Source organism: Lissotriton vulgaris, chromosome 6, assembly GCF_964263255.1.
Source record: "Lissotriton vulgaris chromosome 6, aLisVul1.2, whole genome shotgun sequence".
Lineage (NCBI taxonomy): Eukaryota > Metazoa > Chordata > Amphibia > Caudata > Salamandridae > Lissotriton > Lissotriton vulgaris.
In genome coordinates this window covers 1,475,387,527-1,475,410,150 of record NC_141694.1, presented here as the reverse complement: position 1 = coordinate 1,475,410,150, position 22,624 = coordinate 1,475,387,527, and the positions used below count along the sequence as shown (strand labels likewise).

At 48.0% G+C, this 22,624-nt stretch overlaps 1 protein-coding gene across 4 annotated transcripts in view; it reads right to left on the bottom strand.

Annotated features, from left to right (window-relative positions):
- The window catches only part of VPS54 (VPS54 subunit of GARP complex), a 599,465-nt gene that overhangs the window by 498,889 nt on the left and 77,952 nt on the right, over positions 1 to 22,624 (bottom strand). For all 4 annotated transcript variants that reach the window (XM_086927614.1, XM_086927616.1, XM_086927615.1 and 1 more), the window contains exon 2: positions 11,735 to 11,826. The gene's annotated coding sequence lies outside the window, so the exon portion shown is untranslated. The remainder of the gene's footprint in view (positions 1 to 11,734; positions 11,827 to 22,624) is intronic.

Sequence of the window (22,624 nt, the reverse complement as noted above, 5' to 3'; positions counted from 1 at the left end):
AAGGTTCTTGGCTATTTTGCCACTTTTGTTCTTTTCACTGAGGCCACAAACATTCATAGAACAAATCTGAATTTTACCACCCAATAGCCGTAATCTTTCAATACTGCACATCAGACTAATACTCTCTACAGTAACCATTTTGTTGCTTCTTACAAAGCTGAGGTTGTTATGAATATCAATACTAAAGATACTCCTCCCCCATCCTACTACTCCTCTCAAACCCTTTTTCCCCCCCTTGCCCCCACCAACTCACACAAAAAGTTGGACCAATCAGGTCCTGTGATGGAGTGTTACCTTTCCTCCTTCCCACCCCAACCATGACCCTAAAAGATAGTCTCCCTCACTGCTCCTATCCTCCCCTGTTTAACAGAAGAAAGAACGACTTGCTTCTTCCCCAATCATACAACAGACTTACACGAGAGTTTGCAAAAACTCTTTACCCTTAATGTTTGATGTGAAAAAAATGAGGATTATCCCCTCCAGACTACTTTTAGCTTAGCTGGATGCATAAGATAAACCGGAGTTCCTTTGCTATGAAATGGTTAGATCAGCTGTTGTAACTGCCAGCGACATTCCACCGTGGAATGGCAGAAGTCAGGTCAAACAAAAAAAGATATGACCGTTAAAGGAGCACTGCCGATCTGGTCACGCCCGATCAAACCTCGCCTGAAAAAGCAGAAAATTCCTGATATATATCAGGATTGCTCAAGGTTTATTCTCATCTGTTGCGGTAGACCTTTTCTGCCCAAGATCCTCACGTTATTTAGTCTCAGTCTATTCTCAAAGTCTTCTAATATCCATCGAGTGCCCGTCATTTATTTTCCAGCAATGCTGTAATTTCTCTAGGTGATGAAGCCTCATTTTCCAGCATGACAACCTTATTCTCCACCTCAGTCATTCTCTCAGTAACCTCAGAACACATTTTAGAGACCTTGCAGATGGCCCCATGCATCTTCCTGCAGGCTGTCTGGACTCAACGGCTTTCCAATTGTGTCTCTTCTCTGTGAGCCAATACTCTGACATATAGACTCAAGTGAGCCAATCTCCGCTCCTTCCGGTAGGGTTTTGCAAGTTACTGAGCCATCCCCTTCCAAAACTGGGGCGATAGAATAATCCCAGAAAAGCCCCGGAGCTCTTGCTTCATTTCGGTTTGCTTTTTCTTGTGAAGATAGTTCTTTGCTTCTTTTCACTGTGGTCTGGTCCTTTGAGATATCATCTGCACTGCTGGGTTCACTCTCATGACTGACTCTGACCAACCAGAAACATTCTGATAGTGAGAGGAATTTATCCACACACTCAGTGTCCTGCCCTTCTTTACTGCTGGATTTCCCACTGGGTGTGCCCTCCCTACATATAAGACAAGGCGACTTATGTACCTTATGAGTTTCGGTTGAGGTCAGTTCAACCTCCCTATGCTGGGTGAAGATCTTGTCTTCTCTTCCTGGTTCCTCAGGCCCTTGTACCGCACATCGGCATGGCAAATTTTCAGGATAAAGAGTTTTGTTCAGTTCTTCTCCTGTGATTGCCAGCTACAATTGTTCCTTAGAGAGCACTGAATCCAAATGCTGCGGGGAGCCACCAATCGGGCCACAAATATCGCCTTCTTCGCCTTCTCCCAAAGTCCCCTGGGAGGATTGCTCAAGCACCGCAGCTGGTTTCCCAGCAAAAGCTTTTACACTATCTCTCGAGGTTGTGCATGGGGGCTTCTTCAATAGGTTTGACCAAGGTACCTCAGATTCTATTGCAGCAGAGCCCTTCATTACGGTCCAAGGATCAAAAATTACTTTAATTACAGGCTTCTTTGACAAAACAACCGTTTCTGAGGGGGAGGGTCCTTCATGCCTCTGGTGGCCTTCATCGGAGGCATTGCCGGTCTGCCCTCTCGAGCAGCTCTGCCCCCAACAGCAAGGCCGTCCGCGAGGATAGTGCCGGAAACACTGGAAGATCCTAGAAAGCAACAACCATCACTGGGAACTACCCTCTTTTCATAGAAAAGAGCTAGGAGCCTCAAGGACTCCCTTGTACACACCCGCCCCAGGACTCAAGACTCTGCTACAACCCAAACCATCACCAATGCGTGGGGCCTGCCACCTGTGACAGGCCATTTCCCATGTGGAGTGTGTAGTGTGTGCCATTTGACGTCAGCAACTAAACAACTCAATTTGGAACCGGGTAAGGTTTGGCGACAAACAGCTCACACAAACTGCAATTCCACCAATCTGGTTTATTTGATTACCTGCCCATGTAAATTAAAATATGTGGGCATGACGACCAGTAAAGTAAAACAACGAGTGTGCAAACACCGGAGTAATATTAGGTACCGCAAGGCAAGCACCAAACTTGCAGACCATTTTTTGGCATTGAACCATACTACCAACGATCTGACTTGGACAATCATAGAGCAGATTAAATCAGGCCCCTGTGCCCAGCAGGTATTATTTGAGAAAGAACAGTGATGGATATATCGTCTCTCTACCCATCGTTTAGGGATGAATGATAACATCCCATGGTGGTCTGTCCTCAAATAATCCTCAAATAATCATTTGACCTGGCTGGCTGCCTGACTTCATTGACACAATAGGCCTGGTGGACTGCTGGTGACTGCTTCACTCTACTCAGCGGCAGTATAGGTTTCATTCGGGCGCCCATGGTAGTCTCTCCAGAATTGATTATGTTTTGGTGCCGGCTGCACAAGCGTCCTATGTTGCGGAGGTCAGGCACATGGCTCGGGGTATCTCTGATCACTCCCCGCTGTGGCTTCGGTTTGAATTGGCGCCGGGCTCCGGGGGAAGGATAGCCCCTATTAACCCTTGGTATCTTCGGAATCCTAAGACTGGCAGTGAGCTTGTAAAGGCTTTGGACCATTATTTCCGGGAGAATGAGGGTTCGGTTTCTTCCTCGATATCGCTGTGGGAGGCTTTCAAGACTGTCCTTAGGGGTCAAGCTCTCTCGTTAATTACTGGAGTTAAGAAGCAGGAGGAGAAGGATGTGGTAAGGGTAGAGACGGAGATAGCTGATTTGGAACTGGAACTAGAACAAGAGGTGACCCGCTCTAAACTGCATGTCCTGCAATTGAAGCAGTTGGAATATAGAACGTTGGTAACGGATGTGGCGAAGGCCCTTAGTCTGGAACAGCAGGGGCGTCTCTATGATGTTGGGGATAAGGCGGGCAAATTAATTGCATGGCTGGATAGGAAAGAGAGCTAGTCGTGTGGTGCCTGAAATCGAAATGGAGTGGGGTGCTGATCACTGACCCACAAGGAATAGTGACATGTTTCGCCGATCATTTCCACACTCTGTACTCTTCCGTATCGGATAGGTCGGAGGACTCTTGCTTGCTGTTGCGAGATATTGCACTCCCGAGCCTTTCTGAGGCAGACCGAGACCTCATGGACTGTAAAATTACTGCGGATGCTGTAGCGTTAGCTATGCGTTCCCTACGATCGGGCAAAGCGATGGGTCCCAACGGTCTCCCTATTGAGCTTTACAAGCTTCGTCCGGACAAGATTGCTCCGTATCTAGGAGACATGTTCCTGGAGTCCCGAGATCGTGGTCTCCTCCCCCGCGATCAGCGGTTGGCATCGATAGTGGTAATACATAAGGAAGGGAAACCGAGGAATAAGTGTGCTTCGTATCGACTGATTTCACTGTTAAATGCTGACCATAAAATTCTGGCCAAGCTGCTGGCTAATAGACTGATCAAAGTCATTAGTGAGCTGATCCATCCGGATCAGTCTGGTTTTATCCCGCATAGGAATACGGCGTTGAACCTTAGGCGTCTGCACGGGGCTCTCGCGAGAGCCGCGACGCTGCGTGAGCCGGCCATTTTGGCGTCGTTAGATTCCAGTATGGCGTTCGACGCGGTGGAATGGCCGTATTTGTGGGCGGTGTTGGCTAAATTTAGCTTCGGGTTGCATTTCATTAGCTGGGTGCGGCTTCTTTATGCGGACCCTCTCGCCCAGATAGTGGTTAATGGACACGTCTCTGCACCATTTTGTCTCGGGTGGGGTACTTGCCAAGGTTGTCCGCTGTCTCCTCTTTTGTTCGCATTGGCCCTAGAGCCACTCGCAGCTTGGATCCGTTGGGAGCTCTCAATGAGGGGTATTCGTTGGTCTCCACAGTTCGAAGAGCGCATCTCATTATATGCAGACGACATCTTGCTTTACTTAACTTCTCCCAGGAAATCTTTGATGGTACTATGTGATGTTTTGGCTTCCTTCGGTAGAAATTCTGGCTTGGTTATCAACTGGGCGAAATCCTGTCTCTATGTTCTTTGTGGTGATGCTCAGATCCTACTGTGTAACTGCCCCATTCAGATAGCGCAAGAGGGGTTCAAATATCTCAGAATTTATGTCTCGATGGACCCCGTGATTCGATATGAAAAGAACCTTCTCCCACCTTTGAGTCGGTTGAAGCGGGCTGGCGGAAGCTCCCGCTGTCACTGCTCGGGCGAGCGGCTCTTTTCAAGATGAGGTCTCTCCCTCGTTTTCTATATGCCCTTCAGAACACACTTGATATTGTTCCAGCTAGTTACTTTCGTGTAATTGAGGGTCTGCAAAGGAATTTCTGTGGGATGGCAGACCTCGTATTGCGCTTGCCAAGTTAACGCTCCTGTGGTATGATGGGGGCATTGCTCTCCCAGACATTAAAAGATATTTTTGGGTGTCGCAGTTAGGTGCCATCAACCACGGTATGTATGCCCTGAGTTAAATCCTGGTTTCACCATGGATAGATGGCTACTTCCCGGCGCCAATTATTACAGAGCGTTATATTCTAAATCTATGGTAAAGACTCAGACAGGGCCGACGAGAACAGCCGTACGAATCTGGCAAGATGCTACTAGTTCGTTAGGGTGGAAGGATCGTTTGACCTTGGTGACCCCGCTTTTCAGCTCTGATAGGTTTGGTAAATTGTGGAACACTAAGGGGTTTGACAAGTGGGATCTCATTGGCATCTCCAAGGTGGGAGACCTCTGGGTTAAGGGACAAGTGAAGTCTTTCGAGGCCTTGCAGACTGAGTTTGAACTGGGAGAGATGGAGTACTTCCGTTATGCTCAGGTCCGTCATGCATTGATGTCAATCTTCCCGGAAGGGGAGGAAATACCGGAATCTACCCCTTTGGAGGACCGTGTATTGGATGGCCATATGCCAGATAGTACCATCTCCCTGGTGTATAAAAAACTGATTAACCACAGGGCGGACCTTCTGTCGCAATTACGAGATCAGTGGACCTGTGACGGCCTTGAGCTTGATGATGAAGACTGGCAATCGGCGATCTTGTCCCCGAAGGAGGTCGCGGTTCCGGCATGACTCAGATTAGTTCAGCTTAAGATATTGCATAGGGTCTATGTCAGGGGTCCCCGTTTGGTCTGGATGGGTTTTTCTGAGGAGGGTCTGTGTCAACGGGGTTGTGGACAGCTGGGGATGTTCCTCCACATCATCTGGGAGTGTCTGGAAGTCACTGACTATTAGAGCAGGATACACGAGTTGATGCATGATGTTACAGGTGTGGCTCTCTTGCCAGAGGCCAGGCACTGCCTGTTGAATGTTTGGGAGCCCACGGATCATAATTAGGGCTCCCGGTTTTATGGTATTTATTTTTTGACCCTTTCCGTCTGTATTTATCCATATTTATTTTTTGGGCATTTTTTCTGTATTTATCCACATTTATTTTTGCCACACGCAAAAGACGCCACTACAGCTAGTATTTCTCCGCATTTATTTAAATTAACAATGCACACCAGCGTCGGGTTGTTATTGGTCAACACAATGCATTCATCTGAAAACTTTGCCATTGTAGTAGAAGCACATGTGCATTTCAAGAGACTTTGCAGACATTGAGGCTCTTAGCATGCAGGTGGGAACTCCCCACCTAGGGACCTGGCCTGACCCGCTAATTCTCGCAATCTAGGAGCTGGATTACAGTGAGAGCTCCTGGAGGGGCCCTCTCCCTCACCTACCCACCCTACTAACACACCTGCCCACAGTTCATGCCCATCCAAATTTACCGACTTCAACTCAACAAGCACACATGTTACGTATTCCTCTCTCAGTTGTGTCAGCCTGCTGCTGCCATCTCCTATACATACCATGGTCCTTCCTAAGTTTTTAGCTTCATTCCCAGTTACCGAAATTGCAGCAGTATGCTGGTAGTATTCACTATCCCACAATAACGAGTCCTACATGATTACTGTGGAAATTAGTTCAATGTACAGCTGCCAATCTACGATTTTGCCACATGAAGGTGTGCTCAAATTCTATGATCATTAGAAATGTCACTTCGGAAGGCATAAATGGTTGCAATTGTTGTAAGTGATATAAAACCCAATAAATACATTTCTTTTAAAAGATGGAGATTGTCACAACTGGAAAGAGGGATTGGAAGAGAAGGTTAGGTGTTGCTTGTACCAGGAAAGAGAATGAGTCTGTGCGGAAATGGAGGTCGAATTCGCTAAGATTTTCATACAATGTCCGGACAATAATTTCCCATTTCCATAGATGGAACTACAAAAAAAAGCCTTTATTCAGAGCTGATGTGTGTTGGATAATTTGTAAATATATGGGCTGTTAATTTGTCTCTAGTTGGTAGAGGTATGATAATAGCAGCTGCTGCATTGCACCACTTTGGATCACTTATGTGTGTCTATGTGTGTCACACTAGCGCTACCACGAAGACTAAGTAAATGTGGACTTAAGTGTCTTGAGGGAAAGCAGCATATGCTTGCAGTACCACAGGCCTTTACTAGGGCTCTGAGAGTGAGGATAAAAAGCCTACTGTAACGTATACTGTTACCAGATGTCCCGAAAGTGAAGCGCACAAGCCTGCTACTGTTACCAGGTGGCCTGAGAGTAAGGTGCAAAAGTCTGCAGTACCACAAGCAAGTCTCACTTTGGTTCAAGCCACGGGGCATGCTGCTGGGCCTGGTTTTCTACGCTTGTAGGCAGAATGGGCACCCGAGAACTGGACTGTTTGCATTCTTATTCTGGAGGAGGGCTGCCATATTAATGAATACACAGGAGAAGTCAGCCACTGTAATGCTCATAGGGGCTGCCTAGAAGCGACTGAGATTAAACCCTCAGGACTGCAGTGCTGGGATAAATGCCAGGAGTGACCGTACCAAATTCGGGGGCTTAATCTCTCTGTCCCTCTGCAGCCTCGGGCTCCTGCCCTCCCTCCCCCACCCCATGTACGCAGCACCAGCTGTTTGCATCCCCGGTGCTACTGGAAAGCCCTCCGCTCTTAAGGCATACAAGGAGTTACCTCTACAGCTGACTATGCGCTCTCTTATACAACCACCGGATGAACACTTGTCACTTGGCTTTCTCCTTCTTGTGCTAGCTTCCGTCACCGCACCCTCACTCCTTCTGCCTGATCCCAGACCCATACTTCTTACTCCTCTCATTCCACTACCCCCAGGCTACTCCGTCCCACTCCCACTCCCCTTTTCAGATTGCATTCTATCATGCCACACTTCCCATCACTCATATAATCACCATCCTCACTCAAGCCACCACGAGCCCCCATCAAGTGCCCTCTTGTTTTTCTTGCACCCCTTTTCATAGCACTTCCTCATTGTCTCAGGCCACCTTCTCCCCTACCCTGCCCTCCAGCCATAAGTTTTCCTCTACCGAGTCTGCAGACATCCATTTCGCCCCCTCCTGTTATGCCCCCACGCCCTCTGCCTACCATACAGCTCCCACCTTGGACACCCATCCCTCCTCGTCCTGGCTCCTGCACCTCTCCCGCCACCCCTCCTGCCGTTTACGGGTGCTATCATGTTGCCCCTTCTCACTCTCCTGACGCTCGTCCCAAATCCGAATCAGACAAGAAAAACCAAAGATGAACACTGGGGATGCGAACCGCTGGTGCTGCGTAGGTGGGGGCGGGAGGGCAGGCGCTCGAGGCTGCAGAGGGCCAGACATAGGCAGGAGCGGCTTTTGAGGATATCGAGCTGTCCACGCATATAGGAAGTAGGAGAAACAGGCAGGTGAGCCCCCAAAATAGAGGACAAATGTTACCAGGGCGGGGCTGGAGGTATTAGCACGCCCACACTGTGATGCTTGTAAACAAACGGGATTGGCTCAGGGTCACTTGAAGACCCTGAGCCAATAGGTCCACAGAACGTCACGGGAAGGAATCCACGTCACTGGAAGGAATCCCCAGAATCTGAGCAGGGCACGGCAACTTTGAACAAAGGCAGCAGCGCGGCAAAATGTACTCATTTACTCGTATTTTTCCGCTTCTACATATAAATACAGACAAAGGAAAAAAACTTTTCCGTCTGTATTTATATGTAAAAATCCGTAAATACGGAAAACCGGGAGCCCTAATCATAATGTGGCACAGACCCAGTGGGTGACTCTAGGGGCCATGATTGCCAAACGGAACATTGCACAGTTGTGGGAGCCCCAGAGGCCTCCTACTCTTGAGGTGTGGATGGAAAACATGGATTGGTGCATGTTCAGGGAAAATAATGTTTATTTGGCTCGGGGTCGCCCCCGAAAATGGCATAAGGTTTGGGGTCCCTGGAATCGATATAGAGGGGACATTTGTGTACCACCAGCGACTGCAGTCCTTGATGTCCCGCTTTCCCCCAGACCCCCTTTTTGTTCTCGATTGCCCTCATGTCACTGCTGCACTCTCGTCTCCTCCCCCCTTCCCCCATCAATGCGATGTTTATTGTAATATCTGCTGACGGTCGCACTGCCCTCGTACAGTCTATGCACTTTTGTATTTTGTTGATGCCTTGCTTTGTTTTTCTTTCTTAATAAAAAGAAATATTAAAAAAATAATCATTTGACCTGTCGAAGTGGTTCTGCATAGTCATGCCTCATGCCACCTTCTTTTTGAGACAGACCCATTGTCCTTGTGCAATGATTAAAGGTGACATCCCAGTGACATACGTTTTTCCCACTATGGATATCTCCCAGGTAGCGACACTCTGTGTCCCCCCCATAGGTTAGACCATGTTTCCACCTAATAACTGCTTGGTCTATGTTATTATACCTATTGAGGGCACACTTGAGTTACTTACCCTGTTTTCTACATGATTCAGTTCGGCATTTTGCTAATCGGAACTTGTTTTGTGCTACCCTGAACAGGTTCATATAATACCCATAGTGAACTAACCCGTGGTGTCGCTTTGTATCTCAATGAGCATTAAAGTTAGAATTGTTCAAACACAGGGAACAATTTCCACCGTTCTAGTCTATTCCGACTAACGTGATGATGTCATGCGCTAATCCTACGCACCCGCGTCTAACGTGACCCGGAAAAAGATTCTTCTTTGGAATCTACGCTGTATACCCTAATATTCGGGCCAAGTCGCATACCCTTAGGTGCACGGCGGGATCCTGCTCCAAATGGAATTAAGTGGCGAGGGAGGGGGGCCAATTTCCCTGCCATGTTCTAACGACAAATAGCTAAATTGCCATTTCCTCTGTTTCAATTTAGATCTTTCCAGGCAGTTCTCCCGCTTTGGACCCATGATGCAAGCCGCATCATTATTTTAAGTAAGCCATTCTCCTCCATGCTGCCGTTTTTAATTTTGATCTTGTCGCTTGCCCACCAATGCTTCTTTCTTAGTGCTGGGGCATCTTGGGCTATCCCGCATTTTACGTGCATTTTGCAGCGCATGCCGTGAATATACCACTTGAATAGTGATCAACACTTGAATCACAATTTACCCTCGAGATGGGGATGACTGCACAGGTTGCCCGAGAATCTATGGGCTTCCTCTAGTTGCATGAATGTTCATTAAGAAATGCCTAAATCACTCTACACTGAAATAGCATGGTGTGTATGTGTTCGAAACGCCTGACCACAAGCTAGTTCCAGGTGTGGTCTGTTACTTCTTTACTAAGGGCACACACTGTGTTGATTGTTAAGCCACTAACAGAGACAACACAAACACAGGAAGGTCACAATGTATATATGTGGTTTGTTGTTATTTCTCTTTCAGGCTACGACTGATCTAGGAAATCCCTGATGATCACCGTGGTGAAACCGTGAGTTTTGCCACTGCACTTGACCAGAGGTTAGGGTACGCCTTGGTGTGCGTATACCGCCATGGTCTTCATTTAGGTCCTGATGAAAGCTTTGCAGAAAGTGCACTTTTAAGCAGAAACATGTTGACCATTATCCACTTTTTTATTTAATCGGATCCTCCTGGCTACACTTAATAGCTTGCATAGATCCCTCACCATTTTTTTATAGTAACCAAATCACCTCGAATAAATCATTTATAGGTAGTATTTGGCGACTTTTTAACCTGCACTGACCCCTCACACAAGAAACCAGCTCAGCTGCAATTGCAGGCATCGTAGCACACCAGGGAGGCACTCAGCTTCCTTGGTGGGGACCCTATGATGAAGCAGGTCACCAACCATGTTGGTGAGTGAGGGTTCTTTTACATACATTTGTGTGTTCCCTTTTCCAGTTTCTAGGTAGTCACTTTTCCGTTGTTTTTGCATATAACAGTTTAACAACAGCATCTTAACACCAATTTCTTGATGACAAATAAGATATGTTCCCTCCTTGGACACTTTAACACTGGACAGAAGTAAAACATCATGAACTACTACCATTACATGCTACTAGCCCGTTTGAACGTTCATTAATGAGTGTTATAATAATAAAAGTAATGACTAAAAATTATCCTCCTTCCCCTTCTATACATCCTTACGGATTGTGTTGTTAAGTAAAAACAATTATTATAGCCTATTTGCTCCATTAACATCCAAGGACTCCAGTCAATGCAGCATATCGATTTCTACTGTTCTCATGCCTTCACCCACCCGGTCTTATATCCCATCTTCTCCCACTTCGGTCTCGGTCTATACAACAACCTATTTACTTGGAAGACAAATGATCATTCTGGCCAATTGAAGCGACCCCATGTGCTACTTCTTTTCACCACTTAACACCTATGCTGTTCAATTCATGAGAGCCCATGTGCTGGACTAATCTGTTGCTAAAACAAAATCACTCCAATACTTCACCATTAGGCACAGGAATGTGCCATTCAGGAACTGACACGTTTCATCCATGCCTTTAAATTCATATTACATTTGCTGTAACTATATTTTATTTCTGGAAAACTTAATAAAATGTATTAAGCTCAAAACAACCTTGAATGTACGGCCCCTAGAATGTCACATTCTGTTTCTTTGAATTAACTGGACATTAAGGTTCATGCACCTCTAATTTAGACTGACATCACCCATTACACAACGGAACACGCTTTCAGGATTTAGAAGAATTGATCTCAATCAAATATAGAGCACACCTTCCAACAACAGTAGGATTTCCCTGAACTTTCTGCACTACATAAAATCTTTTGTTTATACTTCAGATCATAATTATTGCACTATAAACCCTTAGTCATTATAAATTATCTTGTCAAAGTTTCAATTAAACAAATACATCAGTATATAAATTAGTTAAAACTTCTAAAAGAAAAAACTTAATAAAGGAAATACCGATCTTCTCAAGATTTAGAAGGTAATTTTTTTCCCAGTCAAATCAATTTCCTTCAGAAGAGATAAAAGGAAGCTGAATAAATACAGTCTTTACTCAACTATTTTTTTTAACTTAACAGTTGTAAAAGGCTGCTAATGGCTGCTAATTAATAATGTATCATCTAATATTAAGCTACTTCTTACAGAGGACATTCCATTAGTATTGGTTTGGCTATTTTCAGAGTCTTACATCACTCAAAGTTTTGATTCCATACCTTGTGTGATCCTTTGCCTTCAATGGAACTTGTTCTTGTCTCAACTCTTTCTTACTCGAACACTGGAACTCTCAAGAACATCTTTGCATCAGCTGTTTATAAAAAAACAGTAGAGATTTCATTATTATCTATTTCTTTAGTTTTCAAACCTAAACATACTTATATGGAAGTAATGCCCTGGAAAACCTGGTGCAAAGCAAAACCTATCCCACCCTCCTGTCTTACCACAACTCCTCTGCCCCATCCCCTGAGATGGCAGCATGTACATTATTTGGATTTGTGCATCTTGATTTTAAAAATCATCAACCGATTCTTGAAAATATATTAGAAACTAAGACTGCGTCTTAAGAATTCAAATAATGCTCAGGTGAATAGGCTCAATATTCTCACACGCAACGTATCCCTAGTTCACCTGGGAATACGACACTCATCCCTCCAGCAATCGAGCCATAAAACACTTAACATGCCCTGTGTCGCTAGTTAACTTGAGCCAAACACTAACAGAGAAAATACAAATATTTCCTGTTGCTAACTATCTTGCCGGTGGGTGGCTTTCAATTGAGCAGCTTTAGTCTCTCTATTTGACCCACCTCAATGGTATTGGTTGCATTAATAGTGATTTTACTGTGATCTTTGAAAAGGCCAGCCAAAGTATCTAGCTTTCAGAAATGCCTGGGGTTGCCATGGTTTCCTTCGTGCCAACAAATCCAGGACCCTAATGCTGCTGCCATTCATCAAGGAATCAGACAGGATTGTGTTTTTTAGGCATTAGTGTCGTGCTTGCAGGAGATTCAGGGTACTGTATTGAATTATTTATAAAGAGCTACTTATTACTTTTATGTAGGCCACTGAGGCACTTGCCTGCATAAACAGCATCCTACACCATGCGTGGTTAGATGGGTGTGGTCTTTGTTTTGATCCTATGTGAGAAATACATTATGGGATAAGTTCCTAACGAAACCCCTCTGGGTTACCCTGGGTCCCTTTTTTTAGGTTTCGCCTGGCGTTCACTGCGCAAGCAGTGTCGCACAGGCGACATTTTTTGTTCTTCAATACGGGGCTTTAACCCGCCTCTCTCTTCCATTGGCTAGCTCCATAAATGGAGGCTAGCCATTGGAAGAGAGATATGTCAATAAATCTCGGAGCAGATTCGTGGGCGTTCCGCTGTTTTTTTAAGCTCCAACCCTTTTTGAACGTCATGCAGCGGTGGGCAGCGTTTTTTGTTTTTTTTTGCAAGTCATGTTTTTGTTATTCCTTATGTGTCTGTGCCGGGATGGACGTGTCCCCTATCCCCCGCAGCCCCGCAACCCCCCCTGACGGGCCTGGAGTACTGCAGATCCAGAGTACCGAAGCCAGCTGTAGAATTCATGACGCACAGAAGGCCAGGGCCTTGACGCCAAACAGTGCTAGGCATACATGCCAACAGACACGATTTAGGTGAGAGGCTGACGATTTTTTATGCCAAAAGTGACCTTAATGTGTCTGTCTTCTGCCTGAAATTGCCTCCACTTCAATATGTCAATAGGAAAATACATTGTCCCGATTATTATTTTTTAAATCTCCCACTTTCCACTTGGAAACTGTTGGCATGTATTGCTTGAAAAGGCCTGCTCTCTGGCCTGGAGGGTGGCTGTATTTACTGGTGGTGCGTGTGGACCTTTCTTTCCAGCCCTCTCCCTCTTTCGCGTGCACAAACACGGCAGAAGCTGTAATTACTGCCTGCCGCTGACGCTATCTGCTGGAGGTGCCATGGTGTCTAGAGCCGCCTGTCTGCACCCCTGGGCTCCGGCAGCGTCTTCGTGAGAGGGAGTGTGGGAGACTGTCCTCAGACAGCCGTCATTTAGCCCGGCGAGCACATCCCATCCCAGGGCTGCCTCTTTCACGGGGACAGCGGCGGGGGTGACAGTCGGGCCCGGGCTGGTCACTGGAAGCAGCCGCTCGGGGAAGTCCGGCGAGTGTTAGTGACAGCCGGGCGGAGAATGAGGAATCCCAGTACTGGGTCTTGGAAGGGACCATTCTGTTCAGATACAGGGGCGCCCTGAGTTTAGGGGAAGTGTTCCATTGCGATATTAATAAAACCAAGGGATGGATCAGATGTGGCTCACCGACCTAAGATGCCGTCATTGAACCTTGGGAACCAGTGGCCTGTCCTGGCGTCGACTCAATCATGCTGTGGTTCCTTGGCCAAACATTTAATCTCCCGTGCCTGAAATAATATCAGTAAAATCTGACTTTGTGAGTTTGTGTAATGTAATTAGGTACTGGTAAAAAGCCTTTGAGCCAAGTTCGCGCTATATATAAACAACAAAAAATGCATACAATGCTTGTTGGCACGTATTCCCACCGTTTCACAGAACTGTAAAACAAAAAAAACAAGCGCCTTTATTTATTACACAAGAACTCTTTTTATTACTCTCTGAAGGTTGAAAGAACGAGTCGCCTTTAGAAGATTTTGGAGCTGTGTCCTTCCTGCACGTTACACGCATATTTCCGCATCCAGTGCTTATCTCAGCTGCATTATCAGGATTGTACACCTTTAATGCGGTGTTGATGGCGATGTCTCACCTTATTCACGAGGGGAACACGAGGAGAGTTGCCCCCTTACACCTTCCCATGGGTTGTGTGTGGCGTGCATCCCTGGTTTCAAGCAGATAAGTAACCCAGAAATGCGACCTTGTCAGTGAGCACATCCAGCATGGCGGGGGCTGCCACGTCATGAGGCGGCTGACACAAATGGGACAATTACTTTCTGTCATGGTGGATATCGTGTTCACCCGATGCATGTTTTGGGTGAACCACCAGGCTTGGCAGCAGTGTCTCTAACGCGCGGGGTGGGCAGGTAGAATGGAGAACGGTGTGTGTGTGTGTGTGTGTGTGTGTGTGTGTGTGTCAATAGCATAATCTCTCGCAAACGCGAGACCTATTGCATTTGCATCCAGAGAGAGCCCCCCCCACACAAACACACAGAGCCCCCCCACACACACACACACAGAGCCCCCCCCCACACACACACACACAGCTACACACACACACACACACACACACACAGAGCCCCACACACAGAGAGAGACACACACACACACAGCCCCACTCACACACACACACACAGAGCCCCCCACACAAACAGACAGAGAGCCCCACACACACACCATGTCCCTGCAAGAGAGGGTGAGGCAGAGAATGAGACAGGCAGTCCCAGCAAATGAGACATGCAGCAAACGGAGGAGACAACCTCAGACAGACAGGCAGCCACAGAGAATGAGAAATGCAGCTAAAAAGGGAGTCAAGCAGTGACATACAGGTAGCCGTATATAATGAGACATGCAGTAAAAGATAGAGACAAGCGGTGACAGAGACACGAATGAGTAACAGTCTGATTGGGAACATAGGCAGCCACAAAAAGAGGAACAAACAAACATTCTCAACCTGCACAGTATGACTAGAATACCACGTGCACATAATAGCTTCCCAACTTAAGAAAGGGCCTTCAAACACATGCCTATCAGCCGACTGCGCTACTTTTTCCCTATACTCCAACTGCACACCTCACTCCCACGACGGGTCAGCCCCAACTCGCCAAATGATCCCACGTTATTTGCATAGTGCCCATCCTTAAGGCAACGAGCCCATCCTAAACTTCTTTCAAAGCACCCCCAGTACCTCTCCCGTCACACCGACCCTAGCTTCCCAGCCACAGATCACCCCACGATCTCCACTCTCCTCAGCTTAAACCAAGCAACCCCAAACAACCAGCCTCAACACCCAGAACGCTTCTTCAACTACCTTGGCCTAACCCATACCTTCCTTATCCGCCATACCGCCCCCGCCGTGCCTTGGTCTCCGGGGGGGCGGGACTGCCTTCCTCCAGCTTCGGTCTGTGCGGGCGGCCTCTGACGCGCGCTGCTGCCTCGGGTACTGGCAGGAAGTCCGCGCCGGGCGTACCTGCTACTGCAACACTCGTGTCCGGATGTGGAAGTACTGAGCCTCCCCAGTGCCCGAAAGCTTGATGTCCTACGGAAAACACGGACCTGTGTGCCCGGATGTCAGGTGTCTCCCGGGTGGCAGCACTCTATCCCTCTCCGGTGCTCTATTGTCCACAGCCCGCTAACGCTCGTCGTTCAGTGCACCTTCGCGCTAACCTAGAGCAATGGTGCCCCACCGACCAATCGAAAACCAGGCAGTCACCCGAGAGGGCGGGTCGAGCAAACGACTTGGCATGGCAGATCTTGTGGTATCAGAAAGTAACTGCTGTAGCTCTGTTGGCCAAATATCACACGGAAACCACAATGATAAGAACGTTCCCCCGCACCATGCATCAGCTTCTAGAAACCCTTAACTTCCGACATCCTCGAATCATCCCACCCGCCCGAGCGTCATGAAAAAAAAAGCGGCCGCATACATCCGGGCAAAAAAAAAAACGTAAACACTCAAGATGGGGGCCAGCGCTGCATGACGTTCTAAAAGGGGTAGCCTCTTTCCAGGTGCTAGGCACCACCTGGGTGGCTGCAGGTAGGGTCTGTGGTACTTTCGCCTACTTACAGAAAATGAGAGGCAGTCTCATCTCATAATCAAGCACTCTACAACATATGATGGTTCCCCAAACTCCTCAAACCACCAGTCATTGATCACCAAGAGTTGGGCAGCTCTAGATTATGGACAACAATGCCACCCTTAAAGGTAGGTCGGCAACATTTCTCAAGGGCAATTTGAGACACCCCAAAACAGGACGTCTCTCAGGAGCCATTCACCTTGGCAAAGAAGTCTTTCTCCACTCGGAAGGGAAAGTTTTGGATTTGGTATAGGCGTCTCGTTAGCAAAACTACTTTAAAAATTGCTGAACAGACCAACAGGGAAGGAGGAGGAAGGACCAGAACTTAACATCTCCAGACAATCTCTCCAACTGAGAGTGGAGGTTGACTTTCAATGCCAATTCCGTACTTTCAGTCAGACACACTCCAAGATATATAAAGCCAGCCTCAAGCACCTATAGTTCCAGGGCCCAGGCTATAGTAATGGGATTTTGAGCAATAGGTTAAATGGAGGACTTGGCCTTATTAATGCGAAGGCCTGAATACTTCCTGGAAACCTCCAATGGCTGCAGAGCCCAGGGAACTGATTCAGAGGGATTAACCAAGACAGCAATAAGTCTTCTGCATATAGGAAGATTCTTTCCTCAAGTTTGAGGACCACTCAAATCCGTGGAACAATGCATCTACCCTCATCCACGCTGCTAAGGGCTCCGTCACCAAGCCAAAGAGCAAGGGCGAGAGCAGGCATCCCTGCCTCGTTTACCTCCCTATTCCAAACCACTAGAAAATGGTGTATCTAATCTTTACCCTCACCCCTAGCAGTTTGTATAGTAGTTGGACGTATCTGATAAATTTGGGCCCAATATTTAAAATGTTCAAGCAATGTAAATAGATAGTCCCAGTCAGAGTCAAACGTCTTCTAGAAATCTACCATCAGCAAAGCTTGATTGCCCAACAGATTGACAATCAGCTCTGTGGCTCTGATGACCCTTCTGATTTTATGCGGGGTAGCTTGCCAAGCATGAGCACAGATTGATCTGGGTGAACCAGTTTTTCCATCACTTCCTATAGCCTGCTGGCTAAAACTTTAGCACCACATTCAGAAAGGATATCAGTCTGTATTTGTCATATTTGGTGTCTACAAGACCGAGCTTGAGAACCACTACTATGTCAGTTGCTCTAAAATCCCTGGGTAGCCTTACCTCGTCTAGGGTCTCAAAAAGCATCTTTAGTAAGTGAGAGTCAGATTGTGGCCACATGAGTTTCCAGAAACCTGTTCCAGCCTGGTGTTTTGCCATATGGGAGTGGCAATAGGGTTTCGCCCAATTCCTCAAGAGTTACATCAGCCTCCAAGAATTCTCTATCCGTGGAGTTCAAATAGATTACTGGGAGGGCATTAATGAATTGTCCGAAGTTTGATGGAGCGATCCACTTTCAGATAATATTCTGCAAAGGTGTGTGCAATAGCCACGTTGCGTGTGACAGGTGAGTCACTGCTACTCTCAATAAAAGATATGGATCCACCCATTGGTAGATCCAGCTACGGGTGGCCAGCCACGCCTCCTGGGCCTCTCGTGTGTGTGTTCTGTGTCCCTGGCTACCCAAACGCTCCTCTGCAGGGTCTAAGTATTGCCACTCTAGCTCTACTATACGGGATTCCAGGTCTGACACCACCTACTGAGTATCTCTTTTTTCTCCTATTGTAAAGGATGATCTCACCTCTCAAGGTAACCCTAGAGCTTCTTAGAGGACACCCAGGGATTCGACTGATCCATCATTTTCTTGTATCTCTCCAACATACGCCCACATGACTCCCGAAACTCCCTATCCATGAACAACCACTGGCTCGCCCTTTGGTGAATAGGCACCCAGCCAGACTGATCAACACCGGCAAGTGACTACAACAAGCAATAGACAATTCCCTTGCCAGAATTTGGACACAGAGTACCCTTTCGAGCTTGGGTACGAGAAAGTAGTTGAGGCTTGAGAATGACCTATGCCCATTTGAGGAAAAGGTATAGCACTGTTCTACAGGGTGATGTACCTGCCATACATCTATTAAAGACATATTATTCAGTAAGATAGCCAGGATTGTGGGGTGCGGTCTTGCTGAGGAGCGATCCATCTCATTGTCATTTATCCTATTGAGGTCTCCACCTATAATCCACAGAGCCATCAGCAGAGCATGCGGTCAAATTCCGATGTCAAGTGATTGGGAGCATACACACCAATCAGGGATATTGGAGTGCCCTGCAGGATCCCAGTTACCAGGATGTATCTCTCTAGTTGATCATGCCATACCTGGGTTAACATCAGCGGGACATGCTATCTGATTAAAATGGCTATGCCCCTCAATTGGTATGCCTTTGAGAATTCTTGTGGCACTAAAAAGGACAGTGGTTACCCATTACATGTGTCTCTTGCAACAGGAGTATGTCCGGGTTGGTCCTATGCATTGACCTCAGTTCTGCCCCCTTTTTAATTGGGTCTAGTAGGCCACTGATGTTCCACGAGAGAACAGCAAGTGTACCAATGGAACGGAGTTGTGGTGTGTCAGCCATTAGGTGGATGGAGTGTTGACAGAATCATCTGTGTCAGTTGTATGCATTTGTGCACTGTGTGGAGGACCATGTCAAATGATAATATCTGTGCCAGAAACAAAATCAAAACAAAGAAACCCCCACCCCAAATCTCACCCTGATAACTGTAAGTACCGGTTGTGATGCAACTAGGGGCAGTAGCCAACTGGACTAGCCGGAGATGTATACCTCCCCTTTTGTGAAACCCCCGTTCCACACCAAACTTGAACCACACCCATAGAAAACCTGAAAAACAGCAAATGATTTGAAAAAAGAAAAATCAGGGCTTGAATCATCATCCAGCGCTGGTCGCTACTACGCATCATTATAGTAGGTAAACTGATACTTTAACAGTCAAGTAAATGTGCTTCTAGCCAGAGGCTCCAGATTGTTCATAAGTGGGTCGACTGTATCAATTGCCGGCGGATGCTCTGTCTCCGCTGCCAGGACCAACTTCCCCGCCAAGAGCCTTTCCATGTATTTCCAGGTAGGCTCTCCGATCTCTTCTTCGAGTCCTGCGTCTTTAGGCAGTGTTCCATTCTCCCGGGGCCCCCACCTATGTCCACCCCGCCAACTTCCCCATCCACCCCTAATTTTTTACAGAGGGAGAGACTCAGCCACGCAGATTGGGTTGCTCCTCCAGCCAGTTTCAGACAGCCTCTAGAATGTCAAAGAACAGGGTTATGTCCTTAAAAATGACCTCTCATCAAGCGGGAAATAAGAGCACATATTGGATGTTCGTGGCTCTCATTTTTAGGTCGAGGACCTAAAGGCTGCGCTTGCGCAGTCTCGGGTTGGAGATTTTTTTTATTTTTTTTTAAAAGACCTTTATTGGTATTATCGCCCACCGTCAGCATAAATTGACATTGCAGTTCAACTGTACAGTGCACAAAACTTCGTGGAAGCCCAGTGGGCAAGTCTGCAGAACATTATACACAGCCTGAGTGCCGGCATCCCGGAGGCCCGGCGGCGCTAGGTGATGGAACAAATCAATATACGACAGTCTTATCGTGCACTGTAAGGCCTCAGCTGAGCATCGAAACAGTCGGCAATCACACATTGCAAATGTAGTAGTGCGGTCTTGCAACAACCAGGAAGGGGAAGGAAAAGGTGGGAAAGAAAAAACAAAAAGAAACTACCCCTGAACAACCCCAGGGCCCTCCCCGTTTGCTATTGAGTACTGTGATGGAGTTTCTGTAAAGCTTCCTATGTGAGTGATGTCATGTATGTACTAAGAGTGTACTGCACCCACCCCCCGCCCGAACTGTCCACTAGTTCGTGTCTCACCCGACCCACCCTCCCCGTGCACCGTCTGCGCCCTCCCTAGTCCCACTACCTACAAGAAAAGATTTAGAGCCCCTCTTGTGGCAATTGCCCCAGCTCCTCCAACTCCTCAGCTTGAAGTTCGTCTATCTCCGACGTGTCAGTGTCGTCCCCCTCCCCCTTTAGTAGGTGGTCCTTGTATAGGTCCCAGAAGGACTTCGGCCTGCTCTTGGGCGGCAGCAGCTCGCTGTACAATTCCGTCTGAGTGCAGCAGTATTGGAGGTCCCTGAGCCATCTCGCCTTGGTGGGGAGTGGTCCGCGCATCCAGCACGTTGCCACCACCCTTCTGGCCAGCAGCAACGCTATATCCACTAGCCTACGCAACGAAGGGGCCAGCGGTTTGGAGAAGCCCAACAGTGCGAGCGATGGGGATCTCTGCAGTGGCTCCCCCAAAATCCTTTCCAGCTCCGCAAAGACCTCCTCCCAGAAGGAGCTCACCCCCGGGCACAACCACGCCAAATGAAAGAAATCCGCAATTCGGGCCCGACAGCGCTCACACTCCGAGGAGCCACGTAGGCCATAGCGGTGTAGCCGCTCAGGGGTATAGTATACCCTCTGCAGAAATTTAAAGTGCACTAAGCGGTGCCTGCCGTTAAGAGAAACTTTACGGGTGTTGGCGCAACAGTAGCGCCACATAGCGTCATCGATGGGGGCTTGGAGATCCGATTCCCACGCCGCCCTAGGTGCAGAGGTGGGTAATGTCTGGTACGATGGTCCGAGCTTGTTGACCGTAGAGACCAATTTTGCAGGAGTTTTAGTTTTGATTATATATGTCAATTCAGGGACCTCCTCAGGCTCCTGCAGCGTTGGGCCCAGTATGTCTCTGCAGGCTGACCGGATCCTGTGATACTGGAACCTCTGTAGCAGCGAGGGAGCTGGGGTGATAGGGGGGAGTTGCTCCCAGGTTTTCAATGTACCGTCCAAGAACAAGTCCTCCATATTCTGTACGCCGAGGGCTTTTAGGGCCTCTGTCACCCCCTTTTCATTGAGCGGGTCTAGCCACAGAGCCCAGGCCACCGGCATCTGTGGGGAGTACAGCAAGTCACATCCCCGTTCTCTCAGCAGTGCGTGCCATGCATGGTTGGTCGCCTTGAGCGAGTCCATCCGTCCGACCGATCGGTCCGACGGAAGACAGATCGTGGCCGGCAGGGGAAGTGGGTCAGCGAACAGCCGCTCCAGGATGAGATGTGGAGTACGTGCATCTCCATGGATCCATGAGTGTAAGTGTATCGCCTGTGCCACTCGATAGTAGCGCTCTAAGTCTGGCGCCCCCAGTCCCCCCAATTCGCACGGGAGTATCAGTGTCGCCCATTTGACTCGAGGTGGTTTTCCGCCCCAGGCGAGCCTGACTAGGACCTGAGTTAATCGCTTAAAGAATATTCTCGACAGTACCACCGGGATGTTAACAAAGAGGAAGAGGAACCGGGGAAGCACTATCATTTTCATGAGGGCAATTCTGCCCAACAAGGAGAGGGGGAGTCTGATCCAGGCATCCACATCGTCCACTAGTTTGTTAAATGCGACCCCGTAGTTGTCTCGGATCAGGATCTCAGGATCCGTGTGTAGGCGGATGCCCAGGTATCGCACCGATTCATCAGTCCACTGTAGGGGATACTCCATCTCGAACGGCCTCGTGACTGGGGTCAGGGGGAAAGCAATGGACTTGTCCCAGTTCACCCCGAGTCCAGACAGTGCTCCAAATCGGACCACTTCCCTGAGTATCGAGGACAAATTGGTTTCTGGGTCCCGGACATACAGTAAGGTGTCGTCTGCATATGTCGAGATGCCAATCTTATAGGTGGGGAAACTGACACCTTCCAGGCTATGGTATTCTCGCATGGCACATGCTAGTGGTTCCGCCACCAGCGCATACAACAGGGGAGACAAGGGGCACCCCTGTCGGGTACCTCTACCGATGTGTATCGGGTCCGAAACCCTGTCACCAAGGCGCAGACGGGCCGAAGGGCGGTGGTAAAGTGCCCCTATTCTCTGCAAAAACGGTTCTCCTAGTCCTAATTTTCGCAATACCCTGATCATGAACGGCCATTCGACGGAGTCGAACGCCTTTTCCATATCCAGGAAAATCGCCAACGCGGGATTCTCCTGTTTAACATGCTGTATCGTTCCCAGTACCGTGCGGATGTTATAAGTCAGGTTCCGGCTAGGTACGAAGCCCGATTGCTCCGGTGCCACCAGGTCCGGGACCAGTAGAGCTAGCCTGTTGGCCAGCACCTTTGCATACAGCTTCGAGTCTACGTTTAGCAAGCTGAGCGGTCGGTACGATCCGCAGAGATCCGGAGGCTTCCCCGGTTTCGGGACCGTAACCAGCATGGCTTCCCGCATGGAGGGTGGCATTTCTCCATCCTCGCAGATGGTATCAAAGAGGGCGATCAGGTGTGGGAGCAATAGGTCTTTAAATGCTTTATAAAAGCCTACCGTGAGACCGTCAGAGCCTGGGG